Raw genomic sequence first — 20,821 nt, 5'->3', positions numbered from 1 at the left:
TCCCCTGTCCAGCTGAGGAGGGGAGTGATTCAGTGGCTTTGGTGGGCACCTGGCATCCAGCCAGGGTCAACCCATTACCATGAGATGATAACCTGTAGTATACTTCAGTTTCCTGACCTGTGCTCAGAGCACATCATGGCTTCTGCCCAAGTCATGTGCATCTGTTATTTTTGCTTCAAATCCAGTGAGGCTGGTAGGGCTGGTACCTGCCATCAGCAGGTAGGACTGGAGTCAAGACATGGACATGTCACACCTCATCTTGGGGAACATGGAGCTACCCCAGTGTTCCTCAACATGGGTGTAACAAGTCTGCATCAGGGACCTAAGTCTCAGCCTACTTCAGCCTGCCTGAGTTGAGGGTAATTATTACAGTTCAGTTGCTTTACAAACAGTTCACTGTGGGAAATGTAACTGTGACTCATGCAGTCCTGATAAAGCAGCAAAAAGTTGTGTGTATGTGAGCTCACACTCTCCTTCACTCATACAATTGACTCTTTTGCCTGTCAGAAAGGCGGTGGTGGCAGATCATAGCTCCATCTCCCATCTCTTACTTTCTCCCATTTCCTCACCTACACAGAGACGCACTGAACATGAAGACTTTGTTCTCCTTCAAACATGGAATCAAGGTCTGGGGAAATTCTCTTCTTGCCCAAATGGGTATGAATACAGTCCTTACTTCTCTCTGATGCCACAAAGTTACAGGCACAACCAAACCAAAACCTGGTTAAAAAAAAAGTAAAAATAATAGTAAAGAACAATTAAAATAGTCAGAATAAGATTTATATTAGTATTAATTAGTATTTCCATAGCATTTAAATCAATGCAAGACTGTCACCTAGTAGCAAATCATTCAGGATATTTTTCCCAAGGTGGAATATCATCCTTCATACTGCTCACAGCTGAGATATCTGTATCAGAAGTGAGGTGTATTTTCTAATGGAGGATGATGCCATACGCCTAGTAAGTGCAAAGCTGGCAGTGCTTACAGCAGCACATAACCAAGGAACTGCTCATTTGTTTGAGTGTCCTAGACTATATGTTAGGAGTCTTGGAGTGGTGCCAAACTACCTAGCAATAATTGTAGCAGTCATCTGTGAATAGTGATATCTGGCAGCATATTAGTAGTTCATTTAATTTATTGTCTTCCCACCTTATTAGCAGTACATCACAAGGCTGGAAAACTTTCTAAGCTCATATTTCAAAAGCAGAGCCCTTAAATCTGCACCTAAAACCTAGAAATTTCACTTATGTAATTTTCTCCAGTCATGTCAATATAAACACCAGACGTTATTGTGTTGCAGAGCTCTCACTCATGCAATGACAGCTGTCTCCTCAGTTGCTAAGCTGGCTGTTAAAGTGATTCACTGCAATCAGCCTCAAAGGTTTCCAAGACAGACCCCAAGGTAACTTAGAAAGTTGTAGGGAAGTTTGACAGGCTGCTTTATTTTGTTTTGTTTGGAAATAATGCTTAGAAATCACAGTGAGAAGTGATGGTAAAGAAGGAACTTCAACCTTTGTTTCAAACAGGTTGCTCTGTTTGCTTGTGTACACAACCACGAAGAAACAAATACCAGGGACATCAGGCACACACAAAAGCTCACGTGGGCTCATATACACGAAGCAGGGAGAATAAAATTCACTGCATACAATACCACATATTGTATTCTTTCTATTACTCTTCAAGTATTTGAAGTATTAAAACTGGAGAGCTAGTGCCCTCAGCCCTGTTCTTTGACTGTTCTGTCTGTAACTCGTGTGTTTACATGCATATCTCTGAGAAGGTAGAGCTAAGATTCCTGTAGTCCTGAGACATTTTCCTCCTAAGCTCTGTGTTCAAAGATTTAGCTCAATCACAAATAGATTCATCTTGCGAATTGCATTATAAATATTGAGTCAGTCCATTGATTATCTTTTATATGTGGTATGGCTCACTGCCAAGATAAACACTAGAGGTACTTTAGGGAAGAGCACACATTGTTCTCTACTAGGCATAAATATCACCAGCTGCTGTTCTTTAAATGATACAGTCTCCCATCCTGAGTTCAAACTGCAAACATTTCGCTACATCTTGCAAAATGGATAATGAAGAGGATAACTTATGTTCTTTCATGTTGACTTATTATAAGAATAGTAGATCTATTGTACCATCATTTTCAAAGCAACAGGTCACATTATTTCCAACCAGAGACATGGGAGGAAGACGTGATTTTGAATATATCATATTTCTTAAATCAGAAAAGAATGTATATTCTCGAATAGGAAAGTGTTTTCAGGATGTTTTATTGACCATGATGTTTATTGGCCTCAGCCTTAAAAGATACAGATAGATAAGCACTAAAGCTGGCCGCATACTTTTCACTGCAGGTAAGAATTCAATGCTTAGCTAGGGTTTGCTGAATAAATTATTTAGAGGCTTGTTTTTCCATGACATGAAAGTAGACTTTCATTGCATTTGTGGGGTTTATTTTTGTCTTCAAAAGTTTTCATAAATCTATGCTGAAGTTCCCAATCTTAAGAGCACATAGACTGACCTGCTTCTTGGAGGATCAGTCAGATGAATAAAGGAAGCAGAATAAAGGAAGTCAGAGGGTTGTCCATCATCCCATGAAATCACACACACACACATGCACAAAACCTCAACTAAAACCCAACAAACTACCCAAAGCCAGAAAAAAAACCATTATAGGTCAAGTATAATGAGGTAGCCACAACAGTCAACGTTTTCAAGATAGATGTGAAATTGTTTAACTGAGTTCTCTAAGTCACCTGACAGAGTGAAAATTGAATTAACAGCCTGCTCTGAAAATATACAAATTCAGTGTCTGGTCTTTTAAATAGAGCAAATAATTCATGATTAAATGAATGGAAGGACCAGAGGATGCTTCATCCTTTGTAGGACTGAATCCAAAGGTGCTGCTGAAAAAGTCTGCTAAGGCATGAGTTAACATTGTCAGGACATAGTATCATTAAGGTTGAAGTAAGAACTATAGAATTTAAGCTGTAAAATTGAAATAAGGATCAAATTCAAGTTTCTATTATAATTGTGATATAACTGTGCATCCAGGCCATGTCTGTGTAAACATAAGATCCTATAAGACTGGTCCAGAAACTCACCATCTTGTTGGCTGCAGAGGTGATACAATGGACCCACCTGAAACAAGGTAATGGACTGAACTCTTAAATGGCTTCACAGCAACTCATTCGACGAATTGCTACAGGAGCTTTCCAGTTTGGGAACTTTGGACAGTCCCACAAATTTCCCCCAATCAGCTACTTGTGTGCTTCAGTGTGCTGATTAACATCCTCAGTGACCGTTCTGGCTGTTCCAGGCACTCTGCTGGGGGTTTCCTGCTGCAGAATCCACCAAACTGAACACACATAAGATGTTTGTGAATGATCAATAGTAGCTGCACCTGCAGAGGCAGAGACAGTCAGGCAGGCCATTCTTTTGTAAATAGTTCAAGTTGTTAAACTACATTTTGTACAAAGTTTAAGGTATTCAATAATGGTGGATCGTGTGTGTGCTGGATTGGTCACATCAGATCACAGGTCAGCTGGATAGAGGAATTCAGCAGAAATTTTGCTTCAGCTCATCACACAATCCCTTATTCATCCACCTTTGCTCATTTATAAGACATCTGTCTTCCCTCTTTCTCCCCATCATGATATGACGGAGAATGTTTGAACAACAAATGTTTTCCACATAGAAAATACAAAACTTTTGGTAGTGCAGACAACATAAGGTCTGCAAAAGATTACTTTCTGAATGACGGGCAAGGATTTTCTTTTGGCCAGTCAAAACTTTGTTTCAAAACAGTTAAAAAAACCTATCTGAGATGCCATTCACACATTCTGTCAAAGTCTTCTTTCCTGTTTAAGATACTGGGGAATATATGTCCAACCACTTAGCCAATTTGTGCAGCTAATGGCAGTATGTATCTTCCCTTGTCAGCCTTCCACTACAGCACAGGCAGTCATGGATATGAGTGACACACAGATGACACAGATGAGACAGGATCTGTAATGGCTATTTTTTCTGAAAATGTTAGTATTTATGCTCACAAGGAAAACAATTTGTACTTGGAAGTGCAGGTACTTTGAAATAATAGCTATTGTACTTTTTCCCTGTAGAGATTTCTCTGCAGCTTTTTAAGCAGTCAAACAAGGGAAAAAAAAATTAGAAAACATGCTGTAAATTGTTCATACAAAATAAAGTAACACTTATCCATGCTAATGATTACTATGAATATCCAAACCATAAACATGTCTCATGAGCAAGAGAGCAGATAAATTGGCTGTATGCTACTAATCGTATCCAGAATAAGCCTTCTAGCCTTCATCTAGTCCCATCTAATTAAACGATGCCTCCCTCTCATGTGGATTTATTTACATGTTGCTAGGTCCCTTTGCTAAACCAGGAAACAATGAAAAGATATAGCTGCTATTAGTACTTATGTTTGGAAGGAAAACCGCTCCTGAAGAAATAAAGAACGATGCTTTTACAGGCAAGCATCTCCTGCTTCCATCTGAGGATCAAGCTTGAATCTGAGGTTGAGCAGATATCAGACCAGTTCTTGGGGCAATAAGCTAAATAAACAACAAATTCCATTTCTGGCCCTGAGGTCGAGTGGTGCAGAGCAACTGGCAAACTTAAGGGTCAACCATTTCTCCCCAAACAGGGTAACAGAGCTCATACGATGAGGGTTCGTGCTGTCTTGGCACAGGCCATAACCATGCCAGAGACCATGCTACCAAATAGTATGGATGATCATAGACAATATTTAAGCCCATGCTCTAGTGCTAATAGCTCACAAATATAGATGTAAGGCCCATGTGATGCACAGAACATAATTTAATCTGTCACTCTTAGATAATTCTAACATAAATAGTACTTCTTGCCTCCCAGCCCTTTCCTGTCTTCTTTGCCTGAGACAATAACCAACTCCTATTTCAAGAGATTAATGGAGATTTTCTTTGGCTAGAACTCTTAGGTGTTAGGAATAACGAAAAATAACACATCTCTCTCAAGACTGTCACTTGGGAAAAATCTCATCATGTACAATGGGGTTTCCTATGGAAAGTTCAACACTGTCTTAATGCTTAAGATTAATACTGTCACATCTCTTATGTGTTTGCACACATTTCCAGTTCCTGAAGCTTATTTCTGCTTGTTAAGAGTGGAAGAGCTGAATGAATTGACAGTTAGATAAAGTACCTAGTATCTTTAATTTTACACACACAGATTATGTCTCAGAAAGAGTCAAAAGAAGCATCTTCCTTCTGACAAGAATGTTACGTGCCCTTTGTGTTGTTTACTTTTTTTGCCTTTGGGTTTTTTTGAAAGATTACCATAATGACAACAAAGCAACAATGAGAAAGTCCACCTGTATTCTCTGATTTCCCAGTGGAACCTGTGCATGGCAATCAGACAACAAACAAAACTCTTGACAGAGACACAACACAATGCTTGTGAGCTAATGAGCAGCAAGGAGATGGGCCAGGCATGCAGTCGTGTGCTGCAGCCTAAAAAAAGATATAGGAAAATAGGAGGGTAGGAAAGGTAGGAACCTTCCCTCTGTTACATCACACTACTGTGCCACAGAGCCGCTCTCAAAAACAGATGCTATAACCTTCCAGGAGCATGTACTTGTGCTTAAGGGAGAGCTGTGAGGCAGCAGGTGTCCTGGATTTCTGTTCACAGCTTTTTACACCTTTCTTTTTTTGCCAAAACCTAGACTGTCACAGCCTGAGCTCTGCTCTACAGGTAGATCTAGTTTATGTGCAGCTGCACTTTGAATGGTCATGCAGTCGCCCTGGTATGCAAATATCTGATATCCCTTCCTGTCAATCAAGGAATGGTTTTACTTCCAAAAAGGCATCTTTATATTGACTTCTGTTGGCACAGCTTCAGTAGTAACAGTGGCAATAGGGCTGACACCTGACTGGCAAATGTGAGCTGGCAGAAGTTCCTTAGGTAAAGACAGGCCAAATCCTTCTGTGACTGGCACAGGTTTCTTTAGTCAGTGCTGTTTACCTGCATTGATATCAGGAATACTCTGGCAGTGCAATGCATGAATATTCCGGTCTCAGGAAAGTAATAACACAGACAAACCCTACAACTACACAAGGGATATTATTTATGTTTCAGTTAAGGAAGTGCCATTTTCTAGTACAAGGAGGGAAGAAAACAAAGAAAGAGGTCTTGCTTGGCGCTGCTCACTACAGCACTGGTGGAAGTGAAGACTATGTGTATAAAAACCTATTTCTTCTCTGAGCAAAGAAGGTAGAACCTGAGAAGACTGAGGAAGGAGCACTGATGTTATTGCCCTAGTATCAGTCTGAGTGGCTGCCAAACCTTTTTATACTGATGTGCATGCAATGGAGTAGCTGGGATAACCCATAACATCCAAGGGATTCAGCCCTCAGAGACACTGTAAATTCAATGGGCCAATTAGCACCCATGCAATCTCTGTTTCAAAAAGCAAAGACAATTATCTACATTTTACAACATGTGGTTTAAGCTTGTAACTAATCTTATGCTTTGTGGGTTTCTTTTGGGTTTTTTTGTTTGTTTGGGTTTTTTTGTTTTGTTTTAATTGAGTTTCCACTTCTCTTTATAGAGAAAAAGCTAAGCTGGACACCCACTAAACCACCTCTATAAAGCTTGGACACCACAGTGAGCATACGGCCATCCCCCATTTCTGCAGGAAAGCCACATGTTCACGATCTGCCTATTTTAATTGTGCCACGGGTATCATATTTGTCTCTAAAAGGCTACTGGGTCTTGCTGTGTGCCTTGCTTTCTCTGGCACACGGGAAGCACAGATGAGAAGCCGCTGGGCATCGCCAGCCAGTGCTCAGCTGCGGTTGCATGGCGAGGGGGGCTCGGAGGGATAGGAACGTCTGCAGCTGCCTGCAGACACCCACACTCTGAATGTAGGACCAGGTTTTAGTGAGTCATGGAGACAGACTCAGAAGAGGATTAAAAGAGGCAGAGAAGGTCAGTAAGATAAGTTTATACAATTTCTTCCTAACAGAGATGAATATTGGCGGCCTGAGGAAGAAATAATGAAAAGTGTTTCTTTAGTCTATATGTATTACAAAAAATGAGAAGAAAAAACTTTTTTTTGTGGAGACAGTGGAGTTACTGTCCAGTTACCTAACCCTGAGTGCAGGCCTGTGGCAAAGAGTAAGACTAAATCTTCCCTTTGGGTCTTAACATGCTATGAGTTTTGGAGGACAATGTTTCCTTATGTCCTTTGATCACCCAACTAGAGAATGGAAGTGTCTGCCTCCAGCTGACATCTCCCTGTGACAGGTCTCCTGGGATTTCACTCATGAAGGCAGGGAGTTTGCTGGCGATCCTTAACTCAACAGTATCATGCGATCCTTAACTCAACAGTATCATGCAGGTGAGAAAACAGAGGAAGAAGGTCTAAGTTTTCAGAGCAGAAGCACTTTGAACAAGAGGGTCTACATCTGAGGACCTGCCATTCTTATAGAGGTAGTTTTTGTAAATAATAACAGATGACTAATAAAAACTGGCATTTTCTTTAATGCTATATTTATATGCACCATTATGAAGGACTATAACTAACACATGGAGAAAGATTTCTTCACAGTCTTATTTCCTTATGGAAGAAAAAACATCATAATGATAATGCCTTACCAATCTGGGGGTCTTGCTAATACAGAAGAGCTGTTTTAAAAGAAAGCATATGTAGGGGGGAAGGGGGTGTGCTGTATGCACATGCGTATATTCATATCTATGGTAGAACCAATATTAGGTGTTACAGTGAGTGGCTAGGACCTTCATCTTAGAAAGCACTGTACTGAAACTGAGCAAAACAGAGTTCGTTTGGGTTTTTGCTTTGTATGGAAACCCTGAATGCCTCAATTGTGAAGTAGAATACAGCAGGTGTTTTCAAACAAAAAAAAATCTTTCTAAAATAATCCAGGCTAGGAAGGTAGACAAATTTTGAAACTCCACAGAAGAAGAATGTGATTCTAGAAGTTATAATGGATTTCTAGGGACAAACAGTCAGATTTTGAATAATTGAGAGGGATGAAGCCAACCCTTCTTTCTTCTTCCCTAGAATTCCAGCCTTAAGATAACTTGGATCTGTGGGAAAAAGTCTGTCTTCAAGATCCCTGAAACTGCCCTTGTTCTTTGAAGATTTCAAGCTAGGCTGGCTTCTGGGATATTTGACACCTGTAGGTAACAACTGCCCCAAAATCCCACTGCTTTTTATTTCAAAGCTGTCTTCCCCAGCTGAGACATGGAGGCTATATCTAAGACTAGTAAATACCTTTGGGAACTTTTCCAGACACTGAGAGCAACTGGCATGGAAAAGCCCACATCTGTGCTGTTGGACTCTCTCAGCTTCCAAAACCAAGTCACCAATCTCAAACTGTTTATTGGGAATGGTTCCTGACCAGGCTAACATCAGAGCTGTGACCAGGACATGTGTGGGAGAATTTTGCTTTTCCAAGCAAGAGACCATTCGAACTGCTTAGCAGTACATTAAAAAAAATATATTTAACAATCGTATTATGGTGTCAGGGCACAATCTCAGATGTTGTTTATTAGTATAGCCGCAATCAGAGAAGATACAGAGAGTTCCTAATGCACATACGGTGTAACACGCAGATATTGGCAGAGAAAGCCAGTTTCAGATACCTGAAAATAACATTAATATTCTCTGTCTATCCTCACAGATATTCTCAGGAGGAGCCATACATGACAGCAGCTTATCAGGTTTGTGAGAAACTGTCTTCATAACTGTAGAGCCATAAGTATCATCTCTACAGAGAATTTCCTGACCAGAAGAGAGAGCAGGTGTAGTCATCTTCTAATTTATATTCTTTATCCGTGCATTTATTTTTATTTGGCTAACAATGACTACATAATATATACACTTTATTGTATCAAATATCAGGGTTCTCTGGTGAGTAAGATAATATCTCTAATTTCCCATGGTTACCTGTGCTACTGAGCCAATAAAGTACTGTGCATTGCTATTATTGGATTTCAAACCTGACCTGAGTTTTACTTTTATTAACATTTTTATTAATTTGGCTGCACTGACAGTATGACAGATGAATATGCTGTCTCCAAAATAGAAGAAGGTATATGCTGGTCAAAAGGAGTTAAATATGAAATTCGCAATAATTTGATATTTCCAAATAGGAAATAATACCAAAAGGAAGAACCATTTCTAAAAAACAGAAACAAAAAAACCAGAAAAGCTGCTGAGAAGGATGTCCATTAGAAAATTATGAAAGTCCAAATGTCCTAAGCAGGTACACGGAGAAGGCTTGAGCATTCACGGTGTATACGATTGCTCCAATAAGCCTGCACATTACATGTACCTCACTGAATCGTGGAAGGCATTACAAACAAAACCAAACAAAACAACACTGAAAAAAAATTTGCTTATTAACAGCTCTGCATAACTATGTCTCCTTGAACATGGTCAACATGGTCTTCTCTCTGGAGCAGTGAGAAGGTAAAGGCTGCCATCTGCTTCTGCTCAAGGCAGGAGGTTTGATCTAAGGCCTAATCCTGACTGTCGCTGAAGTCTGCAGGAGCTTTTCCTTTTATTTCAGTAGAGGATATTCCTCCCATCCTTCTCATTGGACTTTGAGCACCTGACTGAAATGTATAAGATAGGAATATGGTCAGCTTAGGTTTCCTCTATACTCTATAGAAAAAGAGATTGATGCTACCGACCTGAAATCTAAATGACCTCTGGAATGTCCTGTATTTCTCCATTGATTTCCTATCTCTCTCCATTCATTTTAATGAGTGTAGGGCAGCTATATCCTTAAATTAGCTAGTTTAGTTATGTGCCAAAAGTTATACGGCCCTTGTGCTTAACCTTGCTTGAATCAACATGCTTTATCTGAACACTTTTTTTCCCCTGAGAAACCAGATCTTGTCCCTTTCTGAGGAAACATCTGTAGTTTTAAACCCACTGTTTTTATAGAGACAAAATTTAACAATCCCAAATCATTTTGGTAAAAAAATGTTTCACATTTGCACCTAAAAATACCCTGAATATTGTAGAGAGATTTCAAGAATGGTGCTGGTTAAATAAATATGCTTTCAACAGTTCTCAAGAAACACCACAATCTGAAGCAGTCTATCCTATACCGGTTTTGTTTCCCTAATGACAGCATTAAAATGGTAAAAACAAAGACAGCTCTTACTCTAACACAGAACGTGTACCTAAAATTCATTGGAAAAAAATTACTGTGTACGTGGAATAATCTGGCAAATTGTTATGCTGAGACAATTAATGTAATGAAGAAATGCTGACCAGTTTATGGTAAAACTGGTTTTCCTTCTCTTTCTCAATTACTGCATGTTCTCACACTGCCTGCTCCAGCCAGATTAAAATTACTTTAATGACTTGGATGAATGGCATCAGGAGTTAGCATAGCTCACAAAGTCTCCAGTGAGATTGTTGCTCTGCATTTTACTTCTGTTAACAAAATTAAATATGAGTTGCCTGGGTGTCCTCAAAAGGGTTGTTTCTTGTATACAGGGCTTCCCACAGAATATAAAAGCAAGACAATGCTTTTCAAGAATTGTTTCATAAGTGATAAATTACACAAATTTCTTTAGCCTGTGAATCACCGAATAATTTACCCAGACAATAATGATGTATGCCTCAATAAAAAATGTTTGGTATAATTACAATTGTATTCGCAAGCCACTTAGCTCATGCTCACTGAAGGTATTTTGGTGGGTTTTTTTCCCAGTAACTTTGATTTTCCCTACTATATCAATTCTGAACTTTGCTGCCTACCATTATAACTGCAAAGTTCATGTGAAAGCTCCGGTTCTGGTTTGCTGGAGTCCTCTGTAGCATAATAATGATTGAGGATAAAATGCTTTTCTCAGATCTTGATTTTGTTCTTATTCTTTTCTTAGACAAGCAGAGCTCTTAACGTCCTCACTGAGCAAAGTTTGAAGTTGCCAGCTTGGATACCACTTTCAGTGAAGCTGTAACAAAAGTGCAGCTAAATATTTACTTTTGGGGTAGGAACCATGCTTCTATGATGGTGTTGAAATTCATGTTGGAGCTAGACGCAATTGGACAAGAACATTGTTCTGTGTAGTTCTTAGTCAATAGAGTGCATCCTACTTCCTACAATGCAGTTGGTTACTAAGTAAGAGCATTGGTGTGGCACCTGGAAATCCCACACATGGACTCTCTGTGCTAGGCCCTCAAAAAGCTGGGAATATAAAGATGGTCCCTGCTCTGAGCCTCTCATAAGTCAAAATCCGAAGCAAGAAGTTGTTCACAGAACACCAGTAAATAACAAGACCCCACCACTGGCAGCTAAGTACAGCAGGGGCCTGTTTGATGCAATTGCCTGCAAGAAAATAAGGCAGCTTTGGAAAATAGTAATAGTGCTAATGTGAAGTGCCTGAGTTGCCATGGCTAGGGCTAGCAGCTTGAAATTGTAGGGTGGTTTTAGTGACTGCTTTGTGCTGTGTTTTCCACAAAGAATGCCCACGATTAATATCGATGGTGGAGTGTGAGCAGAAAGTCCCACAGGCTGATCCAGGCTTCCTAGTCCTCAGCACAAAGCAGATGTCTAAAACTCAACGGCTATGTTTGTATTAATAAAACGTATGGTGCCAGAGGACAGACTTGGCATGACTGCCGGCACTATTAAATTGGTAGGCTGGTTTCTGGCATGGTATTAGTGTGGTCCTATTAGACTTATCCAGAAGTTAGCACAGATGAGAGGTCATTTTCAAAAGGCTGGTCAGATGCTACCTCCCTTTTCTGTTGGCTAAGAGATTTTAGCTGGACTGACACAAGCCATACCATACTACTTGGCCTCAGGATTAGAAAACAAAATATTATCTCATCTTACTGCTATAGCTACGGCTGTTACATCCCTGCCTGCTCCACCTGAAGGTTCTTCCACAACTAAGGAAATCCTAGCTCTTCAGAAGAGACCTAGTTTGAGAAAAAAGTTGTGATTACCAGATTAAATGTAGAAGTAGTTAAGCTGCTCTTGCATCTCCAGAGACATGTAATCTGTATTCTAAGTGTATTAACAAATGTAAGACCTCTCAAAAGAGATTTTATGGAAGCTGAGCATGTTGAGCTGAAGGATTTGTGAAGAAATGTCTTCACAGTAGCCTAATGGCTAGGTCACAGGTCCCCAGAAAGGAAAACTTTGGTTTTCACCAATTTTGAATATGGGGGAGTTTGAACTTAAGGTGTTTATGCTGTTTATGCATTTTCTATTGGAAACAAAATCAAAACAACTCCCCCCCCCCCCCATTATTAGGTTAGTGTGCAAGTATCAGCAAGCTGTAGGCTCCTGAACTAAGCTTACTTTTGCTTGGAAACTTTGTTCAGATTATTTCACATTCTTGACTGAATGGGGAATCCATGTGTCAAAATAAATTAAATCTTGTATCTCTTACTTTCCCTTGTTCTACTATATGACCTTCACCTTTATGATCAGAGCGCTCTCTGGAGATGTGGGTTGAAGTCCCTAAGCAGACCAAAGTCATAGAAAACTATTCTGCAAAGTATAATTACTGCCAGTTCCTCCACCCATGTTTTTAGTTAGCTCGTTTCTATCAATATCTAATCAGAGCTGATGTCCTGGTGTGGGTTCCTCTGCTTGAGTCTGAATTGCAACAGAGTATTAGTGCTGAAGTTGAGAGTTTCTGAATGTATGCACATGTGAGTGAAGACATACAAGGAATATTCAGACCCGCCAGAGAGGTACCAGGGAGTTTTGTGTGCACCAAGGATGAGAATACGTTGGGGAATTGGCCATCTGGAAGACAAGCATGTGCATCAATTCTTAAATCTCAAATTAAACATCTGGATTTCTCAGACCTCAGCCACAGGCTATGTCTAAAGCTGGCTTCTGTCAATGGAGACACTGATGTTGAGTGGCACTAAGCTTTATATGAGTTATAGGCAGGCATCTTTTGAAAACCTGTATCTGAATAAATTCAATACATTGAACATCTTCTATTCAATGAATAGCCTCCTGCTGTGTGTGAATGATTTTAATTTCCTGTTTGAAGGCAGCTATTTAGTTTAGTGAGCAAGCTGCAAAATTATTTCCTTTGGCTGGTTTCTAAGTCCAGAACTGACACTGGACTTGAATGTAACTCTGAACCAGTGATGATACTTTTTTGTCACTGAGGTTGCTGGTTTGCTTTTTGTATCCATTTATACTTTTAAGCTTTTGAGATGCTCACAGACAGACCTACACTAGAACAAATAAATGCTGGTATAATACAGAAAAAAGCTAGTAATAAAACATATTGGCATTCCATGTTGCTTATTTTTTGAGAGATCAGTGCAGTGACTGCAACACAGGTAGTCACTGCAACGCATGCATAGTTAACCTATGTCTTTTATGGTTTCAGATATCTGTGCAGTGTCCCAGGACATGACTAGTATGTTTGTGTTGACCCCACTTGAAAGCAACTTGTACCTTTGTGGTTTATTTCAGTTATTCTCAATAGTGTTTTGAAAAAAATCCTCTTGTGCATAAAAGATGGAGGGCAATAAATATTTCAAAAAATGATCAACACTTGGAGAGAGAGAGAGAGAGTACTATAGGGAGTAATAAAGAGGGATTGAGAGACAGAAAAGGGGAAAGAAATCTGGTCTGTTTTCAACAGACAAACACAACTTGTGTAAGGCCCTCACGTACAATATTTAACACACTGTAAAATAACATTATTTATATAAACTTTATCAGACATTTCATCTTTCAAATTTTATTTCAGGATTAGTCTTGAAATATCCCTAAGGTATTGTCTTACTTGCAAAATGTTATTTCAATTAGTTGAATATCATTCTTTACAGGATTCAGGTCAAACGAGGGGCAAAACTAAATCCAAACCAAACAATATGTGTCTGCAATAAATTTCTGTTCCTGAATTATTCATACATAATGGCATAGGTGACTCTTCAAGCATTTTGAATTAACTGGAATTGATTTCTCACTTTTTTATGCCTAGTTGTACAAGCTTTTTTGTACTTTTACTTCTCCTTAACAAATAAAGTATTGATTCAACTCCACTGAACATGTTTTATTTAAACTTTGCCCTTTGTCAGCAACTTAGTCCTCTACCCAGAATTCTCTTCTTTGACTTTCCATTGTCTCTTGATCTGGAAGGTGAAATATACTGGATAGGCTCCTTGGTGTGACATAATGTATAAAATGCATTCCAAATTTGCAGGGAACAGTTACAATACAAAGCACACACCACGCAACTTAAAGCATTTAGCGCTCTTCTTCTTGACTAGACTCTCAGATTGCTCCCTGGGAAATTCAACACTTTCAAAGTCAAATAAACAGACATACAAATTACAGCCATTTTTTTTTTTTTTTTCCTTTGACTAGTTTATTCTTTGATCTAAAACTAACATTATATGCTGAACTCAGATGCTCTCTCACTCTCCCTCCTCAACAGGACAGGGGGAGAAAATAAGATGGGAAAGTTCATGGGTGGAGAAACAGGCAGGGACATCACTTACCAGTAACCATCATGGGCAAAATAGACCCTAGTTGGGGACAATTAATGTAATTTTCTGCCAATTAAAACAGAGTTGGCTAGTGAGAAACAAAGACAAAATTAAAACACTTCACCTCCACCTTCTTTCCAGGCCCCCCTTCACCCCTTCCCTCCCAACTCGTGTCCCCCCGAGGGGCGGCGCAGGGGCTGGGGACGGGGGTTGCGGTCCGTCCCCCCCAGCCCCTCTCGGCCGCTCCTCCCTCCTCACACGTCTCCCTGCTCCAGCGCGGGCCCTTCCCCGGGCTGCAGTCCTTCAGGGACAACCTGCTCCCGCCCGGGCTCTCCACGGCCGCAGCTCCTGCAGGAAAGATCCCCCTGCTGCGGCGTGGGGCCCTCCCCGGGCTGCAGGGTGGGTCTCTGCTCCAGCGGGGTCTCTCCAGGGCTGCAGGGGATCCCTGCTGCGGGCCTGCGCCGCCTCCCGCCCTCCTCCTCCTCCTCCTCCTCCTCCTCCTCCTCCTCCTGCTGCTGCTGCTGCTGCTGCTGCTCCCTCCTCGGCTTCCTCCTCCTCCTCTGCCTGTGCCGCCTTCGGCCCTTTCTGGAACCTGTTTTCCCCCAGCTTGGCTGAGGGGCTCAGCCGTGTCCTGCGGTGGGGCCGTTGGAGCCGGCTGGGACCGGCTGGAACCGGCTGTGTCCGGCACGGGGCAGCCCCGGCCTCTCCTCACACAGGCCCCTCCTGCCTCCAGCACCTGGGCATGGGCATCCCAATAGAGTAAGTGATGGGTATGGAGAAAGTTACTTATAAAATCTACTTTAACTCCACTGCAAGGCTTTCCTTACAAATACTCTCTGATCTCATGCTTCACTGTGTATGTTTTGTGTTTATCAGCATAGTGCATTGCTCAGTACAATGTCTGGGGCACCACATTCTCCCGTCTCTCTTTTCCAGAGGTGGGGGGAAGAAAAAAACTTCTCTTTCTGTAATACTGCAGAAAATAAGGCTTTTTAAATGTAGTTCACTTTATTGCAGTAATGCCTTTATGGAGTTACAGTTTATAGGGGAGAGCACTGGCCATGATGTCCATGGTTTAGTAGTATGTAGGATCCCAGTTTAACTTCTATCAAAGTTAATACAAAGTCAAGGTAATCTGGCTTTTGATCCAAAATTTCTCGGTTCATTTTCCATATGAGTTTTCATGCTACATGTACCATGCTCTGATCTTATTTATTTTCCTTAGCCCAAGCTTATGTCTATGCACCAGCAAGAAATTCCAGTGAATAAATTCTGATTACTCTGTCAGATATCAGAAATGTAGATGACTGATTAAAAAAACCAAACTGGTATTTTGGTAAAATTAAAAATTACTATCTTCCAAGTAGCAAAACTTAATCACACTGGTTGCTATTTCACTATGATGCTAAAATGCATTAGAACAGTCTAATTTAAACTGCAGTGTAATTCTTTCAATTTATTAAGGTTGTTCTTATATTTATGATAGAAGTCAAATCAGCTTCTTTCCCAATTGTATTCTTTGCTGTATGGTACAGCAGTTCACAAACTCTAGGTGCAGATTACAATACCAGTTTTAAACATGGCTGACAAAATTACTATGATGGTAGCTACAAGTGCAGCATCATATAAAATAAAGATTATTATCATCATTTCCAAACCATAGGAAAAAATTGTGGATTCCATTTGCTCAGACAAAGATATTTGTTATATAATGTATCCAATATATCAGCTTTATTCCATACATAATCTTTCAAATCTTCATCTCGTTAGACTTGGCCATAAATATATTTCATCTGCAAAAATTATCTGATTGTAGACCTAAAGACAAGTAAGGAAACAACAAAATACCATATTGGCAGTAACACAAAGTACCTGTTCTTCATGTGCAAGCTCTTTTTCCTTATAGCAAACATAGCTGTAGAGCATTACCTGTAAACAGCCCTCAGTAATAATTGACATCATTCTATATTTGTACATCCCTTAGTGACAGTCAAAGAAAAGTCAGTCTTTACTGAGTGATGATCGATACTTATTTCATGGTTATCTGCAACAGGATCAATTTGAAAGAGCTAGTCATGTCTGATTAGCAGGATTATTATCATAGCCAATAAAGTCATATAAAAAGATATGATAATTATGAAGTGGAAGTTTATTTTAATTAGTAGAATACAGTATAGATGTATATATATAACTTCAGTGTATATACATAGAAATGTAGTAAAATCATAAAGGTAGCCATTATTCAGTAAGAAGAAAACATGGGACCTTTATTTTATCATTTCTTTTGAAAAGGCAGAGAAGACCTGATAGCAGAATTCATTAAATCTCATGTTGGCCTCAGTGGGTTATGAGTCAGGCTCCAAACTATGATTCAAGGTGATTGTTTTTTATGCTCTCATTCCAGACTTGTGAATTGTCTGAAAATGCAAATAAAGCAAGCAAGGAATTGAGCAATTCTTTCTCAGTCTTCCTAAATAAGTGTATCGCATATATAACCTTTAACTAGTTTAACCATAGTGAATGCCACAAATCTGTATGAGAATTTCCACTATAGCTGTTTTAATGAAGCTCTAAGAACCCTCAAAAATCTTCAGATTGGCCTCTTTACCCAAGCCTCTCTTCAGTAAAACCCGTTGTAGTCTTACTAAAATTCTGCTGGAATACAGCACTTTCTGAATTTTCAGTACAGAGGATCTTTGTTCAAAAGTTTAAAAGTGAAATGGAAATCATGAGAGATATGGTTTTAGTACCTGACACAGTAATTGGAAGAAAATTTGTTAGATACTCTAAAAAAAATGAAAGAGCTACTTTGATGGAGCAGCTAATCCTGGAAACCATTTCCAGGCACATTAAAGACAAGAAAATCATGAGGAGTCATCAGCATGGCTTTATCAAGGGGAAGTCATGCTTGACCAACTGATAAACTTCTACAATGAAGTGACTGGCCTGGTAGATGAGGGGAGAGCAGTGGATATTGTCTACCTGGACTTCAGGAAGGCATTTCACACTGTCTCCTGTAAGATCCCTGTAGAGAAGCTGTTGATGTATGGGTTGGATTAGCAGACAGTGAGGTGTATTTAAAACTGGTTGAATGGCTGGGCTCAGAGGGTGTTGATCAGTGGTGCAAAGTCTAGTAAGAGGGCAGTGACTAGCGGTGTCTCCCAAGGATCAATACTGCGTCCAGTCCTGCTCAGCATCTCCATTACTGGTCTGGATGATGGGGCAGAGAGTACCCTCAGCAAGTTTTCTTTCCTGCCCTGTGACAGGACCAGAGGCAAGTGGCACAAACTGAAACACAGAAGATTCTCTTGAACCTCAAGAAACGCTTTTTCACTCTGAGAGTAACCGAACACTGGCACAGGTTGCTCAGAGAGGTTGTAGAGTCTTCCTTGTCAGAGACATTCAAAAGCTGTCCAGACACAGCCCTGGGTAACCAGCTGTAGGTGGCCCTCTTGAGCAGGGGTATCAGACAAGATGACCTCCAGGGTCCCTGCAAACCTCAACTGGTTTTGATTCTGTGATTGTGATAAATATTTTCTCCAGAATTATAGTCCATCAAGTCCATTAGACTGTAGAATTCAGACATACATTACCATAATGTACATATGTTAAGATTTGCTTGAGACATTAACACCAGCTTTATTGTTTCCTGTGAAAAAACCAATATATTTACATTTGTGCTATCAGCTGTAGGACAAAAATTCAGCATGTACCACCACAACTACCACAGAAATCCGGGGAATTCATGAAGTTTGTGAGGGAAAGCATAGTCATTCTCTTTTTCACTTGGTAGGTAGAAATATATATGACTTTTGAAGCTATCAAATTTTGTGGCTTCTTAAAGTAAGTAACCTTAAAGTAAGTAACCACCTCATGAAGTGTTTTTTTCATGATCTCACAAATTCCATTTTAAAACTAGATTGGCTTGTGGTCCCTATACACCTTGTGGAAACCTACTTAAATTATCACTTAGATTACTAGAATCCTTCTTCTACTTTCTAGCTTAAATGCACATCATTTCGTCTCATGTCAACATTGACAGTTAACTCAAGTAGTTCTTTTCCCTCCTTAATGCTTAGCCCTCTTGTGTAAGATCTAATCCCCACCTAATCTTCATTTAGCTAAGCTAAAAGACACTTTTCTAAGACTCCCTTTCTGTAACAGCATTTTCTATTCTTTGGGTCTCCCGGGTAGTCTTTCTCTGAACTTTTTCCTGTAGGAATATATCACTCTGGAATGCAGCTGACCAGAACAGTAAAGACGATTCCTCTGGGTTCTTCCTGATGTTTTCTGCAATCTTCTTAATAATCTGAACTTGGAGTACCCAACCTGACTCTTTTAAAGACTGCATTTACATTTTTCTTGGCAAGTAACATCCATGTCCCAGGGACATTTTGCAAATCACTGGTAAAGTAGCAGCTTACATCTGTGTGTGTTGCCTTGGGGAGTGAGGATGCTCCTGAAAGCAGTCTGCCTTCTGCTTTTCCTCCAAGGTGGTCCACACCACGTGTCCAGTCTGGGTCACCTGAGTGAAAGCCCTAGATCTTCACTGCTAGACCACAGGGGAAGTATGGGACTTGAGCCCATGTCACCATGAAGACAAAGCCACATGGTGCTACCACAGAGTTGGCCAGGGCAGCTCTCCTCTGAGAGAGTACAGGCTTGACCTTCCTCTTGCAGAGACAGCTCCTGACTGGGACTTGTGTGGATAGTGATCTCCCTATAATTCTTTCTCATAAAGACAAAAAAGGAATTTGTTTAATTTTAGTTTGTTTGTTTGTCAAATCACCTGGTGATTTTCAGGAGGAAAATCATCCCGGACCAGAAAAACCTCGGGTGTCATATTAAATTATATGTTTGAAGTAGGCATTGCTCAGGCTGATCAAGCACAGAATGATTTGCTTTAGGATGATAGTACTGATATTCAAAATGTGTTTCTCAGTTGCTCAATACAGAAGACTCGTTTTTTTTCTTTGTATGTTCAGTCATGGACAAGAAAGGAGAGAAGAACAAAAGTTGTGTGGGCAGTTAAGGTACCCAGTACAGAGACTGATGAGGTTGGTAAGTAGCACAATGTAATACTGAGAGCTAGAGAGAGAAAGCACAAATGTGGTACTTATCCCTTTCTCCTTCCCACTGTATTCTCTGATGTTTTAATATTACTGAAGTACAAAAGAAGTGTTGCTGAAAGCTATCAACAGTGTACTGAGAAAATACAATAGAAAACAGCAAGTAGTGGGCAATCACACAAAGCTGCTAATCATGTTGAACCAGCTTAAAATAAATTCTTTACAATGAAGTTGCACACATTCCAGCAATGAAATTAGCCTCCTATTAATATTTCTTCCTTGCTGATGGTAGTAAGGTAAGAGGCTCTTCCCCATATACACCTGATGAAACTTGTCCTCTGTTGGACAGTACAAATGCCTTCCTCTCACAAGTCCTAACCAACAAATTTGAAGCCATGAGGTGTTGAATCAAAGGCTTGATTTCAGAGCCAGAAGAAAATAGCTGAATTTTTCCTGTTTCCTTCATTTGCGTTTGGATCAGTGTTTCAAAATAATAGCATCTTCTAGTAAAGGTTTAATTCTGTTCATCAGCCTTTGCAATTATTTCTTCTTCTGTGATTCAGTTCCCAGGATGTACAATGAAAAGCTGATATTTACCACAGTCAGTTGGCAATTCATTATTACCATAATTTTTTCTCCAGTAGAGAATACCAATTTATCAGAACCTACACTTCTGAAGGCAAAAACATTCTTTGACTGATATATTCAGTCAAATTTTGAAAAATAAAGTTCTGGATACTACAGTATGTTTCTAGGGACTTTTTCTCCCCAATTTTTAAAAACTTTTCATTTTGAATTTCTGATTAATTTATATTGTCATGCATACCAGATTGATAACAAATCCTTTCAAATTTTCAAACTGACATGTTTTGACTTACCCATCCACATTTCTTCCTTCCCAAGGTTTCAATTTTTTTAACATTTTCTACATACTGAAAATTTTGACTTTTTTATCAATTCATGATTAAAAGATTGTTGCACCTCTTCTTTCCAAAAGTTTTGGTGTTTTAAGAAAACTTGTTTTTAAAAATGCATCTCCAACAGTTACTTTGTTTTTAAAGTTGCTGTAGTGGGTTGACCTTGGCTGGCACAAAGTGCCCACCAGTCTGCTCTATCACTCCTCTTCCATCAAAAAGACAGGAAGAGAAATACAATGGACAGGGAGATCACTCACCAATTACCGTCACAGGCAAAAGAGATTTGGTTTGGGGAAATTCACTT

The sequence above is a fragment of the Aquila chrysaetos genome, chromosome 4 (assembly GCF_900496995.4).
Source record: "Aquila chrysaetos chrysaetos chromosome 4, bAquChr1.4, whole genome shotgun sequence".
In the NCBI taxonomy this organism is placed as follows: Eukaryota; Metazoa; Chordata; class Aves; order Accipitriformes; family Accipitridae; genus Aquila; species Aquila chrysaetos.
Note: the sequence above shows the minus strand (reverse complement) of the source record.